The sequence below is a fragment of the Phyllostomus hastatus genome, unplaced genomic scaffold, assembly GCF_019186645.2.
Source record: "Phyllostomus hastatus isolate PE091 unplaced genomic scaffold, TTU_PhHast_1.1 phas_contig_40, whole genome shotgun sequence".
In the NCBI taxonomy this organism is placed as follows: Eukaryota; Metazoa; Chordata; class Mammalia; order Chiroptera; family Phyllostomidae; genus Phyllostomus; species Phyllostomus hastatus.
Genome location: NW_025333872.1, coordinates 45,931,241 through 45,950,522, shown reverse-complemented (window position 1 = coordinate 45,950,522; position 19,282 = coordinate 45,931,241). Strand labels below are relative to the sequence as shown.

The following is a 19,282-nucleotide window of genomic DNA, read 5'->3' as shown; positions in this document are numbered from 1 at the left end:
CACCAATGTATGAAAATGTTTATTACTTACATAAGGCTTTCTGGGGCAAGCAGAGAAGTCCTCCCAAGTTGGTCCAAAATGGCATGAGAAAGCCAGGAAGGGAGACTGACTTGGGATTTTTACTCTGGTTAAGGGCAGGGTTGGAGTAAGTGTTCCTTTGCATAGCCAAGGCCTTGCATGTTTTAAATCTCCTGCTTTCACCAAAAGAGGGATCACCTGAGCTTTCTTACTGATTTGCTCTGTTGTGGAGCTGAAGGGAAAGAGGAAGGGGTGAAGCGGAAAATGTTAGTCAAATGTCACAAGATGGACTCAGACTCTATTTTAGAAAACCAGAAGAATTTACCTTTGAGTTAGGAGTTATGTCAGAAGAGTAGTAGAAAAATGTTTTGAGCAGAACTGGGTCAAAAATTGATGATAAGTAATACTAGTGATATGAATAACCACCAGGTTTTGTACTCTGCAGGTCTTGATAACCTTAGAATAGCTTCAGTAGAGTGTGAGGAGAAAGACCTACTTAGAGTAATTTCAAGTAACAGTGAGAGAGGAGAAACTGGAGTCTATGAATTAGACTTTTCTTTATCCACTTTTGTCACAAAAAGAGAAATGAGAAGAGTTGGACAAGCAGTTGGGATCAAGTGAAGTCAAGTGAAGCTTATACTTTTAAGTGAATTTGATACGAATTTTGACATCTTCCCATGAACCTCAAATTCCCCCAAATAGTCATCCCTAATTAAAAGCACTTAATTAAAGCTTCCAATTCAATATTGAAAGCTTAACATATTTTTAGCTATATCACCTCCCCAAATCTAATTTAAATATTATAAATCTATTACTGTTCTGAGAATGAGAGGGCAGCAATTTCTCTTTCAGTATCAGATGGTGTTTTTTGAAGGGATGAGCAAGACTGGGGGAGACCCAGACCAGGGCGTGCTCATTAGAATGCAGAATGGCAGGATGTCTCCCAACAAAATGAACACCGAGAATAGCAATAGTCTCTGAGTCAATAATCGGGGTCAGATGATTAAAAGACACATTCACAAAGGTGAGAACCTCCTACATATCTGCCCCTCAAATATTACAATATGGCAAGCTGTTATGTTGCTCCTTACCCACCCACGTCCACATAGATCAAGAATATTTATAATTCTTATTCTAAAAAAAATTTCAGTAAATCTGGGAAGGAGTTAGGTACCTGATATGGCTGTTGGGTTCAAAAAGCAAAGATATTTTTAATTGGTATGAAACCCAGAATGTACAACTGTTTCTCATTGTTATACCTTAAAGTGAGCCTTGGTCAGGAAGAACCTTCGCAATACTCAGTTCACGTAAGTCAACCTTCCAAAACTGAAGAAAGAGGCCTGTTGTGGAAATATAATGCCATGTACACTAGCTACCTCTTTTAATTCTAGCCCTAAATTCACCATTTGCATAAGGCTTGCTTGGAATTTGAAGAAATTCAATAGTGTGAAGATTCAAGAAGTGTGAAGAAGAAAGGGCACTTATTCCAAAGGAAGCAAAACCTTTACAATATTCATTGTAATTAATATTTCTATAGTTATCCAAAATGAAAAAGTAAAGAACAAATTTTTCTAGACAAATAAAAATTAAGTGTGGGTCTCAAAAATAATGAATAATAGTTTAAAAAATAAAGTTAAGCAGAAATCTGGAAGAAAAATAATAAAATATACAATAGAAGAAAAATATTGTGAATTAAATTTATACATGTGTTCAGATTTAAGAGCTGAATAAGATATATGCAAACGTCTCCATTCTGACATGTGGCTTGTGAAATTTTATAGCATCAGAGAAAAGTAGAAGCTGCAAACACATTGAGAGGGATGGAATCAGCTTTTCCTATAAAAGTATGAAAATCAAACTATCCTCAGGCTTCATCAGCCACACTGAAAGGTAAAGAAGTGAGCAATGGTTTCACTGCCCACTGAACACTGATTCTACCTAAATACCAACACTGTAAAATTATCGAGTGTAAAGGCTTTTTTAATTGTTCAAAAATTCAAGAATTACTTTCCATTTACTTTTCTAAGTTGGAATAAGAAAATATAAAAAGGGACTATTTTAAAGGAAAAAGCTAAGTACCCATACCAAACCTGATAATTATCAAGAGGGATGAAATACTGGAGTGACGGAGGCCTCGACTTCAGTGCTCTGCTGCCTGCTGTACCTCTTACCAGTTCAGTGATCTTCGTCAAGTAGGTTCACCTCTTGGAGCCTCAGTTTCATCTCTTTTATAATGGATAGTAATTGGATCTACCTTTGAGGGTTGTGATGATTAAGTGATTTAATATGTGTGCATTTAATACGTGTAACAACTGCACTTTGGATATAAATAAGTACTATACTTCCCATAAATAAAAAAATATATATTGGCCATCAAAAATGAAGTAAATGGCCCTGTCCAGGTTTCCCAGTTTGTTGGAGTGTCATCTCATACCCCAAAAGGCTGGGGATTTGATTCCTGGTCAGAGTGCATACCTAAGTTGTAGATTCAAACCCAGGTCTGGTAAGTGACCAATGTTTCTCTTCATTAATGTTTCTCTCTCTCTTTCTTCTCTCTATCCCTCCTCCCTCCTCTCCCTTTCATTTCCCTTTCCTCTCTCTCTCTCATATCAATAAAAACATATCACTGGGTGAGGATTTAAAAAATTGAAGGAAATGCAGTTAGAATGTTAAGTGTATAAAGAAATATGTCAGGGAATGGATAAGAGGAGAAGGAATCAAAACTGGAAGACTGGTAAAAACTCATAAGATTTAATTACACAATGAAACAGAAATATTCTTCATGTATGTAATCCTTCTCTAATATGCAGAATATGTGGATGGAAATAGGGGGATTGGACTAATGGTGTAATTGACTGATTAGAAACTATACATTAAGTACAAACTTGTGTCAAGATATGTACTATACAAGTCCAGGCAATTTCTCAATTTCTCACTGGTAAAATGTGTCCAATGGACACATTATAGGCTGAAGGCAGATGAATTTCCTTCATGGTTACAGCAGGCTCTGGCTTCAACCTACTCTATCTGCTAACACAGCTGTCTAAGAGAAAACAGTTGCTGACTATAGTAGAATTCACTCTGTGCTGAGGAATTCTGAGTTAGGCACTCAGCTGGGAGTTTCTGTCTGTAGGAGCTACTACAAAGTCAGTAAGCCCAGAGTGCGTGGACCTAGCTCTCCTCAGACTCTAAGGAGCTGATGTCAAAGATAGCAAAGCAAATAATGGGAAGCTTCCTCATAGCTAAAGTTTAAGCCAGACAATCAAAAATTTTTAATCATAATATATTGAACATTACTAGTTTTTATTTGACATTTCATAGAAAATTTATATTTTCAGAAATAAATACATTTTGTAATCAGAATTGTAAATATAACAAATTTTACTAGCATCAAAATACAAAAGTCATGATATAAAAGAAATATTGGACAGATAAAAAGACAACAAAAATAGAAAAAACAAGAATGAAATTTTCATCTTACCCAATGGGCTAACAACACATAATATTTGATCTTGGTATGTAAAGAAATAGCAAGTTATATATATGTAACTTTTAAATTAAGAAATGGAAGATTTACTAATGAAAGTATAAGTAAAAAATTAGAACAGGGGATAAAGAGGGTTAATGTCAGTTAATTTCTTATTCTTCATAGAAAACTGCCATCAGTAACCAGTGTGGAGAAGAGAGGAAGAAAGCAGGTGAGACCCTTATTTCAGCCAACTGGAATTACACTTTAAGAATCTGCATTGTTTGGTATTTACTCAGGTAGAGCAAGCCAACTATACAGCAGAAACTACTACCCGAATTACTTAACCATTTTCACCTTATGAATGTCAGGGAAAGACAAGATATGAACAATGAAAATAAAACATTAAGCATCTAAACTATCATTGTTAGCTAAAACACTGAATTCTCTCAGTTGACTCTCAAGAAACCAACCACACTCAAAAAGTATATTTATAACTTGCACCATATATATGTGTATATATATATATATATAGAACTTGTACTATATATATTCTGTATATATAGAGAACAATATATATACAGTGTGTGTGTGTGTATATACACACACACTGATCAAAAGAAAAAACCATAAGGAATCAAATGCTCAAGATGGTCTTGAGGTAAAATTGCTAGTTAACGAGCTGTGTTGAATAGTTTCTTCAGCCACATTTATAAACTGTCTCAGGCATACTGGCTGTTTCAAATGAGCCACACAATGGTGAAATGAAGATGGAAAAAGTCACTTCTGAACCGCATTTGGAGGACTGTGTTAATGTGCTAAATAACATTATGCAGTTTTCTTGATGAGACCATTTGAACATTCGCTAATTTCGACTGCAATTTAACAGTCACAGCAGACCTACTTTCACTGAAATCTGTTGTGAGGTTAGTAATGAATTAATTCTACCTGTAGTAGATAGAGGATTAAAGATCTAATTTTGACTTAAAATAGCTGCCAATCCTATTATATTAACTATCAACATTTTGGCTCCCCAAGAAACCTTGTAAACTATTTTAACCTCTCCCCACCTGAGGGGAGGATTACATTTAAAGTCAAAGAACACAATTGACTATCTCTGAACACATTAAGTATATTTGTGTATATAAATTTTATATTTTATGTACCACTCCTAAGGGTAATATCTACCAATTTATTAATATTTTAATTTATTCCCATGCCATTTGTACTAAAGTACTAAAGTAGTTGTAACTTTAATGTTGCACTAAAATGTTTCATAATTTAAATAATTCTAGATAAAAAAATATTAGTATCTCTATCTTACAGTATATTACTTAATATTTTTAAAAATGTATTTTTAATAACAAATGCTGAAATACATGCATGGGCCCTTTAAATTCTCATTTTGATAATTTTTGAAAATCAGAAATGTAACATGAAGTGTATATAGATGAAGTTGTCATTTGTTACAAATTTGTCATTCTATAATGTCCCCTTATATTTGCGCTTTAGTCTGCACAGATATTCTACCTATTACTTTATAAAACTAGATCATGGCACCTATATAATGCAGTTGCTGTAAATTTAAAACCAGTGTTTCTCAAACATTGTGACCAACCCCCAACAATCTGAGATTAAACAGTTGTACTTGTAACTTCATGTTAAAAAAAACTAATTTTAAAGAAAGTATCAAAGGGCACCCTGCAATGTTAAATGTAATGTTATTAATATTGCTTAATAAGTTATATTTGATGTATATTTTATTTTATATCTTATCAATTTTATAGTTGGGAGTCATATAATAACTCCATAACTGGCACAGTACTCAATGAATAATACCCTATCCTCAGTATTTTATGTAATTTCATGTGATCTTGTCTATAGTTTACACTATTTTTGACTGATCCAATGAATATAGAAAATATCATGTTATTAGGCATATATATAAATATATAATATCCAAGTATTTGCCTGCTTCTTTTTACTTCCAAGAAACATTTATAATGTAAATGTTAAGTTCTCTATATTTTATTTCATTAGGCATTTTATATTTTATGTTGCCATATAAAACTAATTCCATTTTATTTTAAAATAAATATTTTTTAAAAATATTAACCATGTCTTAATTGAATTTCTTGGTAGATTTTTTTTTCATTTCAAATGATTTAAATTTTTTCATTACAGTTTACATTCAATGTTATTTTGAGTTCTGTGTCAGCAAAAAACCCCAAAATTTTCTTGTGTGTTTTCTGTACAGCACAGCAGTTAGACAGTCATATACTTTACAAAGTTACTCCCCCCAGGATTTCTGGTACTCCCCTGGCACTATCCATATTTACTACAGTGTTATGGGCTATCTTACCTATGCTGTACATCCCCAGGACTATCTGGTGACTGTGGATTTGTACTTCTTAATCCCTCCACCTTCAGTCCCCCAACCTCCCTCTCCTCTGACAAGCATCAATCTGGTCTCTGTATCTATGAGTGTGTTTCTATTTTTATTTTGTTCATTTATTTTGTCCTTTAGATTCCACATGTAAGTGAAATCATATGGTGTTTGTCTTTCTCTGTCTGACTTATTTCACTTTGTATAATATCTTGGAAGATATTTTTTGAGAACATGATCACTTCTACAAACACTTCCAAGACAATGGTTATAAGAATCCCCTTGGATTCTTATAACCATATAAGAATTTTCCCATCCTCTTTGTGGGTAATGCACATAGTTTAATTTATCATTATTTAGCACATGTTGCCAGAGTTCCCAAGACAGCTGAGAGGACTTAGTACAAGGCTGCTCAGATTGAATCCTTGCTTCATTCTTTCCTAGTTCTGTAACCCAGGAAAGTCATTCAATGTCTCTGCCACTTAGTTCCTCATCTGTAAAAGAATATGAGAAGAAAATGACTTAGTATACACGAAATATTAAAAGATCTTGGTGATTTACATACCTATTGTATAGGATGCTACAATTATACAGTTGCAAATACAGAATCATAGAATGTTAGATATAAACTCATGCACAAGGAAGTCATCATTTTTATCATTTAAAATTGAAAATGTATCTATAAATGCATTTTTACTCTTTTTTTTATTCTTTTATTTTATTTATTTTATTTTATTTTTTTATTAATCATTGTTCATATACAGTTTTCTCCTTTTTACTCCCAATCCAGTTCCCCCTCCCACCCTCCCCCCTTCCCTCCCATTACCACCCTCCCCTTAGTCTATGACCATGTGTCCTTTAAGTTTGGTTCCTGTGAACCCTTCCCACTGTCCCCTTAAATTCCCTCTTCTCTCCCCTCCGGTCACCATCAGCCTGTCCTCTATTTCAGTGTCTTTGGTTACATTTTGCTTGTTTCTTTGTTTTGTTATTTAGGTTCCTGTTAAAGGTGAGATCATATGGTATTTGTCTTTCACTGCCTGGCTTGTTTTGCTTAGCATAATGTTTTCCAGCTCCATCCACGCTGTTGCAAAGGGTAGGAGCTCCTTCTTTCCTTCTGCTGCATAGAATTCCATAGTGTAAATGTACCATAGTTTTTTGATCCATTCATTTACTGATGGGCATCTTGGTTGCTTCCAGCATCTAGCTATTGTAAATTGTGCTGCTGTGAACATTGGGATGCATAGGTTCTTTTTGAATTGGTGTTTTAGTATTCTTAGGATAGAGTCCCAGCAGTGGAATTGCAGGGTCAAAAGGCAGATCCATTTTTTAGTTTTCTGAGGAAGTTCCATATTGCTTTCCATAGTGGTTGTACCAGTCTGCAGTCCCACCAACAGTGCACTAGGGTCCCCTTTTCTCCACAACCTCTCCAACACTTGTTGTTTGTTGCTTTGTTTATGATGGCCATTCTGTCTGGTGTGAAGTGGTATCTCATTGTGGTTTTAATTTGCATCTCTCTGATAGCTAGCGATACTGAACATCGTTTCATGTGTCTTTGGATTTTCTGTATGTCCTCCTTGGAGAAGTGTCTGTTCAAGTCCTTTGCCCACTTTTTAATTGGATTCCTTGCCTTCTTAGAGTACAGTCGTGTAAGTTCTCTATATATTTTGGAGATTAGACCCTTGTCTGAGGTGTCATTGGCAAATATGTTTTCCCATACGGTTGGTTCTCTTTTAATTTTCATACTGTTTTCTTTAGCTGTGCAGAAGCTTTTAATTTTGATGAGGTCCCATTTGTTTATTCTTTCCTTTATGTCCCTTGCTCTAGGGGATACGTCATTAAAAAAGTCTCTTCGTGAAATATCTGAGGTTTTCCTACCTACGTTCTCCTCTAGGACTTTAATGGTGTCATGTTTTATATTTAAGTCTTTTATCCACCTTGAATTTATTTTTGTATATGGTGTAAGTTGGTGCTCAAGTTTCATTTTTTTTGCACGTGGCTGTCCAGTTCTCCCAACACCATTTGTTGAAGAGGCTATTTTTATTCCATTTTATGTTGCTGCCTCCTTTGTCAAATATTAATTGACCATAGAGACTTGGGCTTATTTCTGGGCTCTCTGTTCTGTTCCATTGGTCTATGTGCCTGCTTTTATGCCAGTACCAGGCTGTTTTGATTACAGTAGCCTTGTAATATAGTTTAGTGTCGGGTATTGTGATCCCTCCTACTTTACTCTTCTTTCTCAATATTGCAGCAGCTATTCGGGGTCGTTTATAATTCCATATAAATTTTTTGAAGTGTTTGTTCTATGTCTGTGAAATATGCCATTGGTACTTTAATAGGAATTGCATTGAATGTGTAAATTGCTTTGGGTAGTATGGACATTTTGATGATATTAATTCTTCCAATCCATGAACACGGTATATGTTTCCATTTGTTTGTGTCTTCCTTGATTTCTTTCTTCAGTGTTGTGTAGTTTTCTGAATACAGGTCTTTTACCTCTTTGGTTAGGTTTATTCCTAGATATTTTATTTTTCTTTATGCTATTTCAAATGGGATTTTTTTCCTTGATCTCTGCTTCTGCTGTTTCATTGTTGGTGTACAGAAATGCCTTTGATTTCTGGATATTGACTTTGTATCCCGCTGTTTTGCCAAATTCATTTATTAGGTCAAGCAGTTTTTTGGTAGAGTCAATAGGATTTTCTATGTATACTATCATGTCGTCTGCAAACAGTGATAGTTTTGTTTCCTCCTTTCCGATTTGGATGCCTTTTATTTCTTTTTCTTGTCTGATTGCTGTGGCTAAAACTTCCAGTACTATATTGAATAGAAGTGGTGAAAGTGGACAGCCTTGTCTTGTTCCTGATCTTAATGGAAAAGGTTTTAATTTTTTGCCCATTGAGAATGATGTTGGCTGAAGGTCTCTCATATATGGCCTTTATTATGTTGAGGAATGCTCCCTCTATTCCCACTTTGCCGAGTGTTTTTATCATGAATGGGTGCTGTACCTTATCAAATGCTTTTTTCTGCATCAATTGATATGATCATGTGGTTTTTGTCTTTGCTTTTGTTTATGTGATGTATTACATTTACTGACTTGCGAATATTGAACCATCCTTGCATCCCTGGAATGAATCCCACTTGGTCATGGTGTATAATCTTTTTAATGTATTGTTGGATGCGGTTTGCCAGTATTTTGTTGAGGATTTTAGCGTCAATGTTCATCAGTGATATTGGCCTGAAGTTTTCTTTCTTTGTTGTGTCTTTATTTGGTTTTGGAATTAGGATGATGTTGGCCTCATAAAAAGAGTTTGGGAGACTCCCATCTTTTTGGATTTTTTGGAATAGTCTGTGAAGGATAGGGGTTAGCTCTTCCTTAAATGCTTTGTAGAATTCTCCTGTGAAACCATCTGGTCCCGGGCTTTTGTGTGTTGGGAGTTTTTTTGATTACTGCTTCAATTTCTTTTTGTTGTTATTGGTCTGTTCAGACTTTCTGCTTCTTTTTTCATTGAGTTTTGGAAGATTATATTTTTCTAGAAAGTTGTCCATTTCATCTAGGTTTTCAAATTTTTTGGCATACAGTTCTTCGTAGTAATTTCTTACAATCCTTTGTATTTCTGTGGTATCTGTTGTAATCTCTCCTCTTTCATTTCTGATTGTGTTTATTTGGGTCTTCTCTTTTTTTTCTTGATGAGTCTGCTTAAAGGCTTGTCTATTTTGTTTATCTTTTCAAAGAACCAGCTCTTGGATTCATTGATCCTTAGAATTGTGCTTTTAGTCTCTATATCATTTAATTCTGCTCTGATCTTGGTTATTTCCTTCCTTCTGCTTGCTCTGGGCTGTCTTTGTTGTTGTTCCTCGAGTTCTTGTAGACGTAGGGTTAGGTTGTTTGTTTGGAAAGTTTCTAACCTTTTTAGGTGGGCCTGTATCGCTATGAACTTCCCTCTCAGGACTGCCTTGGCTGTGTCCCATAAGTTTTGGGTTGTAGTGAGTTCGTTTTCATTTGTTTCCAGAAACCTTTTGATTTCTTCCCTAATATCATTCTTGACCCATTCATTGTTTAATAGCATGCTATTTAATCTCCATGATTTTGAGTGTTTTTGGTTTTTTTTCCTTCGGGTTGGTTTCTAGCTTCAGTCCCTTGTGGTCTGAGAAAATGCTTAGTATGATTTCAATTTTCTTGAAATTCTTGAGGCTTGTTTTGTGTCCTATCATGTGGTCTATCTTTGAGAATGTTCCATGCACATTTGAAAAGAATGTATATTTAGCTTCTTTTGGATGGAGGGCTCGGTATATATCAGTAAAGTCCATTTCATCCAGGGTATTGTTCAATGCCACACTATCTTTGTTGATATTTTGTTTAGAAGATCTGTCCATTTTTGATAGTGGGGTGTTAAAATCTCCCACTATAATTGTGTTGCTGTCCATATCTTTCTTGAAGTCCTCTAAGATTTTCTTTATGTATTTGGGTGCTCCTATGTTGGGTGCATATATATTTACAATATTTATGTCTTCTTGATGGATTCTTCCCTTGAGTATTATGAAGTAACCTTCTGGGTCTCTCTTTATGGACCTTTTTTGGAAGTCTATTTTGTCTGATATGAGTATTGCTACCCCCAGCTTTTTTTTTCCTGACCATTTGCTTGGAAGATTTGTTTCCAGCCCTTCACTTTCAGCCTGTGTAGGTCTTTTATCCTGAGGTGGGTCTCTTGTAGACAGCAGATATGTGGGTCATTTTTTTCTTATCCAATCAGCTATTCTATGTCTTTTGATTGGAGCATTTAATCCATTTACGTTTAAGGTTATTATTGATAGGTACTTATTCATTGTCTTTTATGTACGTGTGTTCCTCTCTCTCTCTCTCTCTCTCTCTCTCTCTCTCTCTCTTTCTTCTCTCCTCCTTAAAGCAGTCCTTTTAGAATCTCTTGCAGAGCTGGTTTGGTCGAGGTGTATTCTTTTAGACTTCTTTTGGTCTGGGAAGCTTCTTATTTGGCCTTCAATCTTGATCGAGAGCCTTGCTGGATATAGTAGCCTTGGTTGCAGACCTCTGGTTCTCATTACCTGAAGTATTTCTTGCCATTCTCTTCTGGCTTGAAGTGTTTCCATTGAGAAGTCAGCTGTTAGCCTTATTGGGGCTCCCTTGTATGTTACTTCCTTCTTCTCCCTTGCTGCCTTTAAGATTCTCTCTTTGTCTTGAAATTTTGTCATTTTAATTATGATGTGCCTTGGGGGTGGGTCTCTTTCGGTTCCTCTTGATTGGGACTCTCTGTGTTTCCTGGATTTGTGTGACTTTTTCTCTCATCAAATTAGGGAAGTTCTCCTTCATTACTTGTTCAACTAGGTTTTCGATCCCTTGCTCTTCTTCTTCACCTTCTGGTATCCCTATTATATGGATATTATTACGTTTCATATTGTCTTGCATTTCTCTTAATCCCTCCTCATTCTTTCTGAGCCTCTTTTCCTTTTCTTGCTCTTTCTGGATGCTGTTTTCTACTTTGTCCTCCAGCTCGCTAATCCGATCTTCTGCTTCATCGATCCTGCTTTTCATTCCTTCTACTGTGTTCTTCAGTTCAGAAATTGTATTCTTCATTTCCTCTTGACCTTTGTTGAGAGTTTCTATTTCCTTTTTCATGTTTATATAGTTTGCAGTGAGATTGATGTAGTTTCCCTCTAATTTCTGAAAGCTCATTGTGAGTTCATTGAACTTCCTGGTAATCATTGTTTTGAACTCACTATCTGATAGTTGGGTTGCCTCTATTTCATTTAGCATTTTTCCTGAGGCTTCCTCGTTTCCCTTCAGTTGGGGGTTGTTTCTTTGTTTTCTCATTGTTCGTGGGTTTCTTCTTTGTTCTTCTTGTTTGTTAATTTGAACTGTTCTGGTTCCCTGTATTTATGGTGTGAACTTCTGTGGTAGAATTTTTTGTGTGTTTCAGTGGTGCAATCTCCTTCGTGTATCCTGGTGGTCACAGCTTCCCCCTACTCTTTTTTGGGATCAGTTGGAGGAGTAAGGCAAAATGGTTTAAAACAGCAAGATAGTATACTATGATATTTACTTTAGCAGCCAGTAGAGAAGAGATGGGTTATCCTTTGGCTCCTTATAGTGTAGCCGTGATCCTCCACCCCCACTATCCACGTTTTAGAAAGGATGGAAAGAAGGTAAGACTCTTATTGGGGACGAGAGGATTGTTAGTTGGATCTAGAAAGCTGTGAGGCTGTGGGAGGTCAGCTTCTAAGGTAGGGTTGGACTAAAGATTAGTATATAGGAGTAGTGAGTAAAAGAATAGAGACAACCCCCCACAATAGTATAGTTCAGAAAATTGCAAAGTGGGCTGAGATCAGGTAGGGGGTATTGAGAAGCATTTACAATTGTATAGACTAGGTCTTACTAGCAGTAATAGTAAAGTGACAGTCTTGTGGCAGAATCGATGAGGTCTAGATAACAAGAATAAAGAGTATAGAACCTTGAGAAGTGTATTAATGGAACGCAGATGAAGGATAGTAACTTATCAACACCTTGTGACTGAGATACCAGGGGGAACCTATCAAATGACAGTATAACCAGCCAAGCAAAGAAGATTATACAGAAAGAAAAAAGAGTACCAAAAATATTATTAAAATAAAAAATGTCATAAAAGTGAGAAAAAGATAATACAAATTTACAGTAACTTGCAAGATTAAAACAGAAGGAAAGAAAAGCAGAAGATGTGGTGCAGGAGAGCTAAATTTGGAGTGGAAAGAATAATATTAGGTTGAATGGAAGAGAAACATAAGGGATTGCGAGATAAAAATAATGAGAATTGAAAAAAAAGTCACATAAAACACAAGATAAAATCAGTCAACCAACAACAGCCAGAGAAACCAATAAAAACCAAACAAAACCAAAAAACAAACAAACAAACAAACAACAAATAAACAAAAAACCTCTTGTTGGTTTCTAACTGGCCAGACCAGTTTTTCTGATCTTGCTAGCTTCAGCTGGCTGAGGGGCCTTTGAAATGCTTCTGTCTCTCACAACCAGAACTCAGCAAGTCTGTCAGGTACCCGGGGCGCTCCAAGACACACTGGTGCGAGAGAGTGTCTTCCCGATGAAGGTGCGGGAGCCCAGCCGTTTCCAGCTCCGTGTTCCCCGTGGAACAGCTCTCCGAGGAACAGCTCTCCGAGGGAATGTTGGCGCCTTTCCCGGCTCTCCCGGTCGGGCTAGCTGGAAATCTCTGAGCCACCACTGAAGGAACCCACCCAGCCCCTCGTCCCTCCTGGGATCGCAGCGAGAGATTCCGGGATCGCAGCGCGCGATTCCTGCCTCCCTACGGGGCGCGAGCCGAGCGCGGCCGGCTTGTGCACACTACCGCTCTGCACTTCCACCAGGCTAGAGATGCCCCTGGTCCTGTTTGCTAGAGGCTCTCACTTCTCGGCCTCTGGGCGGGATTTCATATTCCCTGGGCGATTTTTTCTCAGTCCAACTGGCCAATCTGTTCCTTCTAGCAACCCGTTCTCCCCTGGAGTTGCTCACCCCCGTATTCGGGGGAGGAAGGGAGCAGCAACTTCCCTCTCCTGGGATCCCTGGGGCAGAGCCCGGAGCACCGGGCGGGCCTGGGGTCTGCGCACCCCAGACCCCGCGCTGTTTCTTGGGCCCTTTTGTCCTGTATCCGTCTTCTTACCGTCTGGTTTTCCAGTGATTGCAATAATTTCTGATGTCCTGCTTTCAAAAGTGATTCGGCAACCCAGCCCACTTGCTCTGCCTCTCCACCGATCCGAGAGTTTCCCCCCTCTTCACAGAAGCCGAGAGAAACGCTGCCTACAGTAAGGCCGCCATCTTCCTCCCCCATTTTTACTCTTATTTAAGCAGTAGTGCCTAAACATTTTTTAGATTTATAAATCAAAAACCATATCAAAAGCATATATTTTAGTGTAACTTCTATTTATGATCTCAAAGGCCAATTATAGGTCAGGAAACATTGTCAGCCATTCTTACTTTTAGCATCTCAAAAACAGGAAAAAGATAAAAATTTATCAGCACATGAGAATTTTGAGAATAAGTTGGAAGATGTGGCCTTTACATTTCAATAAAGCACCTACTGGTGAGAAAAGATAGAAAAACATGTAATATTTGGGAGATGCCCTCCTAGAACTATCCCATCCTAAATGAAAATTTCATTCTAAAGTAAAGATGTAGAATATCCCCAAACCCAATCAAGATGACTAAGAGTATACTAACTAGGAAAAGATGATTATTAAACATAAAATTTAACTTAATGACTGTTTGTTATCCCTCAAGAAACCTTCTAATTAGAATTCAGTCCCATGCAGACTTACACCAGGCTCGGATGCCAAGAAGGATGAACATCAGTGTTCCAGTCTCTCAAGAACAGCATAGTAAATGTAATAAATTGCCTGCTGACTTATTCCTAAATCTCCCATGTTCTTGACATTAAGAATATCAGTCCATGAGTCTGATTGATTAAATATATAATTAATTTGAAAATGAGAGAAACCAAGTAAACTCTCCTATTTTATAATAGATATATGGGGTAAACCTAAAACAAATCATTGGGATTGTAAATTAATATATTAACATTAAATTTTATGTATATTTGTTTAGGAGGATGCAATTTTCTAAATAGGTTTACATGAGCCATACACAATATTAAAATATATCTTGCTAGTCCTGATACCAATAAACAAAGCATCCCAAGAAGGGAGATCTTCTTTTAAGAGACTCAGAAGTCAATTTCTGAGAATTGAGGGCTTTAGTAATATTGATGACAATTTTGATGAGTTATGGACAGCATGAAAGATGTTATTTATGAACTATTATGTCAGCAGAGTTTTGAAAGAGGAGTAAGGTTATAACATTAAAAAAATTCTGTCTTCCACTGTATCCTGTAAAAAGATGCTATCTAAAAGGGTATGTTCTGTGGTTTCTAAAAAAAGTTATTTAAAAAAAACTAGTAATAATGGACAATTTATTATAATAAGTCCTGGAAATAATAGATATGGCAGGTAAAACAGTTAAAGTTTTGGAAGGTTTGAATAATGTATTGAATAGTTTATGAACTGTTCTAATAGAAATATCTATAACACTGTTCTGCTCCCCAAAAGACATGGAAAATACATATTTTTTTCTTTTAATTTAAATATACATATATACACACATGCACGAGTATATATTTAAGGTGTACAGTGTGATATATGTACACAGAGCTCATGATCACTGTAGTCAAGCTTATTCACACAACCATCTCTTCACATAGTTACCACCTGAGACTAGGGAGTGGGAAGCCCCTCCAGTTCCTAAGACAGGTAGCTAGAAGCCAGTCTCCAGAGTAGCAGCTGCTAGATGTGTGTCCAATTCCTTCCCTTCTGAGGGAGAACCTGGGAGCTGGAGTTTATTGCCCACTCACTCTGCACTATGCTGGGGGGGAACACTCTCATTCAGAACACACGCACTTCCCCACCAGTTTTGCTGTCACTCCCAGAGGACAAGCCACTCCCAGGCCCCATCAGCTCTCAGAGATCCGTAAGTGGGCTAGAGGCTTGTTTCCATCTCTGGAGTAAGTACTCACCTGCTATTTCAAATTCCCAGAGGACCAGTGATTCCTGCTTCTCAGCTCCCATATTCCCACAGACAAGCTGGTTAGAAGAAGCGACCTTGGGGACACATTTGGAAAAGGTGGGGCACGAGATGTGTGGTTTAACCCTTCCAGGGGAAAGTGGGAGGCTGGGCTTTACTGCAGGAGCTTACCCATGAAGGGAGTCCCAGGAGAGCCTTGTAGAGTCAGTGAAAGTGCCCTATGTTCACTGTAAACCCAGAGGCGCTAGTAAATGCTAGGCCCACCCAGACACCTGCTAATCAGAAGCCAGACCCTCAGGCAGCAGCTGGAAGTCAGTCTAACTCCTCGGGTAAAACCTAGAGTCATATGTTAAATATTTCCCCGAAAGGGGAAAGGGGCGGAGGGGACCCCACCAACACCACCCAATTTAGCCTCACCCTTCAGCTGCTCCCACCGTCTATCGCAAACCTGCTGTGGGTGGCGACGTACTTACTCTGGCCTCACCATAAAGGTGTGCAAGTCCCACAGGACCCAGTCAGCAGCGAAAGGTAGGAGAGTTAAATGTGCAGTTCAGCCCTTCCAAGGAGAAGCGGAGGCTGGGCCTTGCTGTGCGGCACTCTGGCTCCACGCTGAGCAGCAGTTCTTGCTGCCACACCTGCGTGTCCTTCCGCTGATTTAAACAGGCCTCTTTGTTCTCGGTGGTCCCAGAGACTACTGAACGTGGGCTCTGGCAGCTGCCAGAAATAGGTGAGGTAGGGCTCAGTCCTTCAAGTAGCAACAGTAAAAGTTGATGCCTTTAATGTGCAGTCCATTGTCTTTATGCCCCAGGGAAAAGCTGGGGATTGGAGGTTCCTTCTAGATTATAGAGCGCTGGGCCAGGGCTGCGGCTTTTGATGAAAGTGTATCTCAGCTTTTCCTACATATTTCATGGGAGTATTTCTCAGTTGCTCGTGGTGGAGGAGAGTATCAACCAGTTCCCTTCCCTTCCCTCCCCTCCCCTCCCCTCCCCTCCCCTCCCCTCCCCTCCCCTTACCCTTCCCTCACCCTTACCCTTCCCTCATCCTCACCCTTCCCTTCTTCTTCTCTTCTCTTCCCTTCCCTTCCCTTCCCTTCCCCTTCCCCTTCCCTTCTTCTTCTCTTCCCTCCCTTCTTCTCTCTCAGAGATAATTGATTCTGGTGTAGCTCTTGAGCCTGTGCAGATCTCTTTGGAAGGAGGAAGAGTTAGGAAACTCCTGTTTTGCTGTCTTGTTGATGTCTCTCCCCACAAACTTTTCAGAGACACATGTAGCATTTACAAAAATATATTGATTCTAGGTTGCAAGATAGTTTCATCAAATTATAGAGTATCAACTCCACATGGAGAAACATTCCTTGACTGCAGTATGACATTAGCAATTCAATAACAAACATGTTCCACCTGAAACCTATATAATTTTATTGACCAAGGTCACCCCAATTAATTCAATTTAAAAGAATCAGAAAAAATAGATGTTCTTAAATCTATAGATCTGGAACACAAAAATGGATTTATGAATAGTGAATGTAAAATATTTTATAAACTAAAATTAATTATGATTAAATAGCAGCATGATTGTAAAATTTAATGAAGTTAAATAAGAACTTGGAGGGGAATTTATGTCCTTAAATTTGTTTTATAAAATAAAAAATATTAAATATTAATGAGAGTTTTGCTAAACATGGGAAAATGTCATCAATAAAATAAATTGTAGAAAAGAAATCAATAAAAATAAAAAAGTGAAAGTTTAATTAACTGCCCATAGAGTTAATCAACAAAACAAGAAACTATTTTTAAAGACTAATAAAAAAGATTTAGTATAAGAAAATTAAAAGCAATGGAAGAAATCACAAAAGATGCTTCACAAGCTTGGTTTATCCTACAATTGGAAATCTTGCGATTGAAGAGATTATAAAATTTAAATACATTTAAAGATATGGAAAAATATTTGGCACAAATGAAAAAGATAAAAAATAATTCTTATGCAAACCATACAATTCTCAGAAAAATTAATGGCATAAAGTGTTCATAAAAGAGAAATATAGTTAAAATTAAAATTAAAAATCTAACTGTCATATGATCCACAAGTTGCATTTCTGGGTTTATGTGGGAAGGACATGAAATGTATGTCTCCAAATTCTCTGCACTCCTGTGTTTACAGCAGCATTCATCAGGAGGACAGTCAAGATGTGACAGTCAAGCCTGTTCCCCTTTATGCATGAATGGATAACAAAAATGTAGTGTATACATATGCAATGAAATAGTATTCAGCAAAAAATAAAAGATGGAAATCTTACCATTTGCAACAACATGGATGAACCTGGAGGGCATTGTGCTAAGTGAAATAAGAGAAAGACAGAGAAATACTATTTGATTTCACTCACATGTGCAAGCTGAAAAAGATGAACCCATAGAAAAGAGAGTAGATGGCGTTGTGAAGGGGTTGGAGGTGGGGGAAATGGGTTGCTAACTTTCAGTTACAAGATTAGTAGGTTCTGTGGATCTAGTGTACAGCATGGGGACCACAGTTAATGTATACATGAGATTTGCTCGGAGTAAATGTTAAGTGTGCTCATCACACACAAACAAAATGTGGTAACTATGTGAAGTGCTGATGTGTTAATTAACTTGATTGTGGTATTCATTTCACTATATATGTATATTTATAAAATCATAATGTCATGCACCTTAAATATATATAATTTCATTTATCAATTACATTTCACTAAAGCTGGAGAAAGAAAGCCCTCAGTTATTCTGATGTGTGCACTCAAGGTTGAGAACCACTGTCAGACATTTTAATTTACATTTGTTTAAATAATACTTTACACTTTTGAAATTTGTATAAAATATTTTGTGATTTACATGTAAAATCCATATTTGAAAACTAAAACTACTTGTTTAAATAAAAGAAATTGAAGTCAATACACAAGATAATTTTTGCATATGCTATTAAGCAAAATCTATATGATGATGAAAATTAATGATAATGATGGTAACTATACTTTCAATGAGCATTGTTATACATGGGACAGAATTTGTGGTTGAAAAAAATGTTATAAAATCAATTTAGCAAATTATGTTAACGGTTAAAAGAAAATTTGATAAGATTTATAACATTAATTCTCAGTAATCTACTAAAAAGAAAAAAAAACTCTTACAATGATTTATCTATAAAGTAGTTAATAAGACATTGCTTGTGATAATAATAGAATAGAAACAGTCTAGATATCCTCAAATGGAGGAATAGTTAAATAAATTATATACATGGATATTAGAGTGGACATTTGTGAGGGACTACCCATCATTCATTATTTCTTTTTCCTCTGTAAAAGAATTATTGATTGTTTTTTAGAAAGAGAGGGGAAAGGTGGGAGAGAAAGAAATGTCAATTTCTCATACTACTTATTTGTGCATGCATTAGCTGACTCTTACATGTGCCATGACTGGAGATAAAGCCCTCAACCCTGGAGCATCAGGATGATGCTCTAATCAACTGGGCTACCTGGCCAGGGTCTCTTTTTCCCTTTTTAACATGACCTGGATTTCCCCCTTTTAATAACATCTATATGGTTTTTTGATGTGGGCACTGATTGGCCTAGATTTTCAAATATCCATTCATATATCTAAATGGACAGAAATCAGACACAAGCCAATCAGTTCCACCATTTTCTGTGAATACAATGATTGGTTCAGTGTCAATGTGTCAGGTATTGTGTTTAGCTAGGGGGAACTGGAAAAATAGTGTCACAATTAAATATGTACCATGCAAATAAGACCAGAGCCAGGCAGGCTGGGGCTGTTGCAATGGCACCAACATCCATCACAATAGTACCTTCCTTCTTTCTTTT

General features: G+C 37.0%; 1 pseudogene; it reads right to left on the bottom strand.

Moving 5' to 3' along the window:
* The window catches only part of LOC123821826, a 29,624-nt pseudogene extending 14,145 nt beyond the window's left edge, over positions 1-15,479 (bottom strand).
* Positions 15,480-19,282: the final 3,803 nt, after the last annotated feature.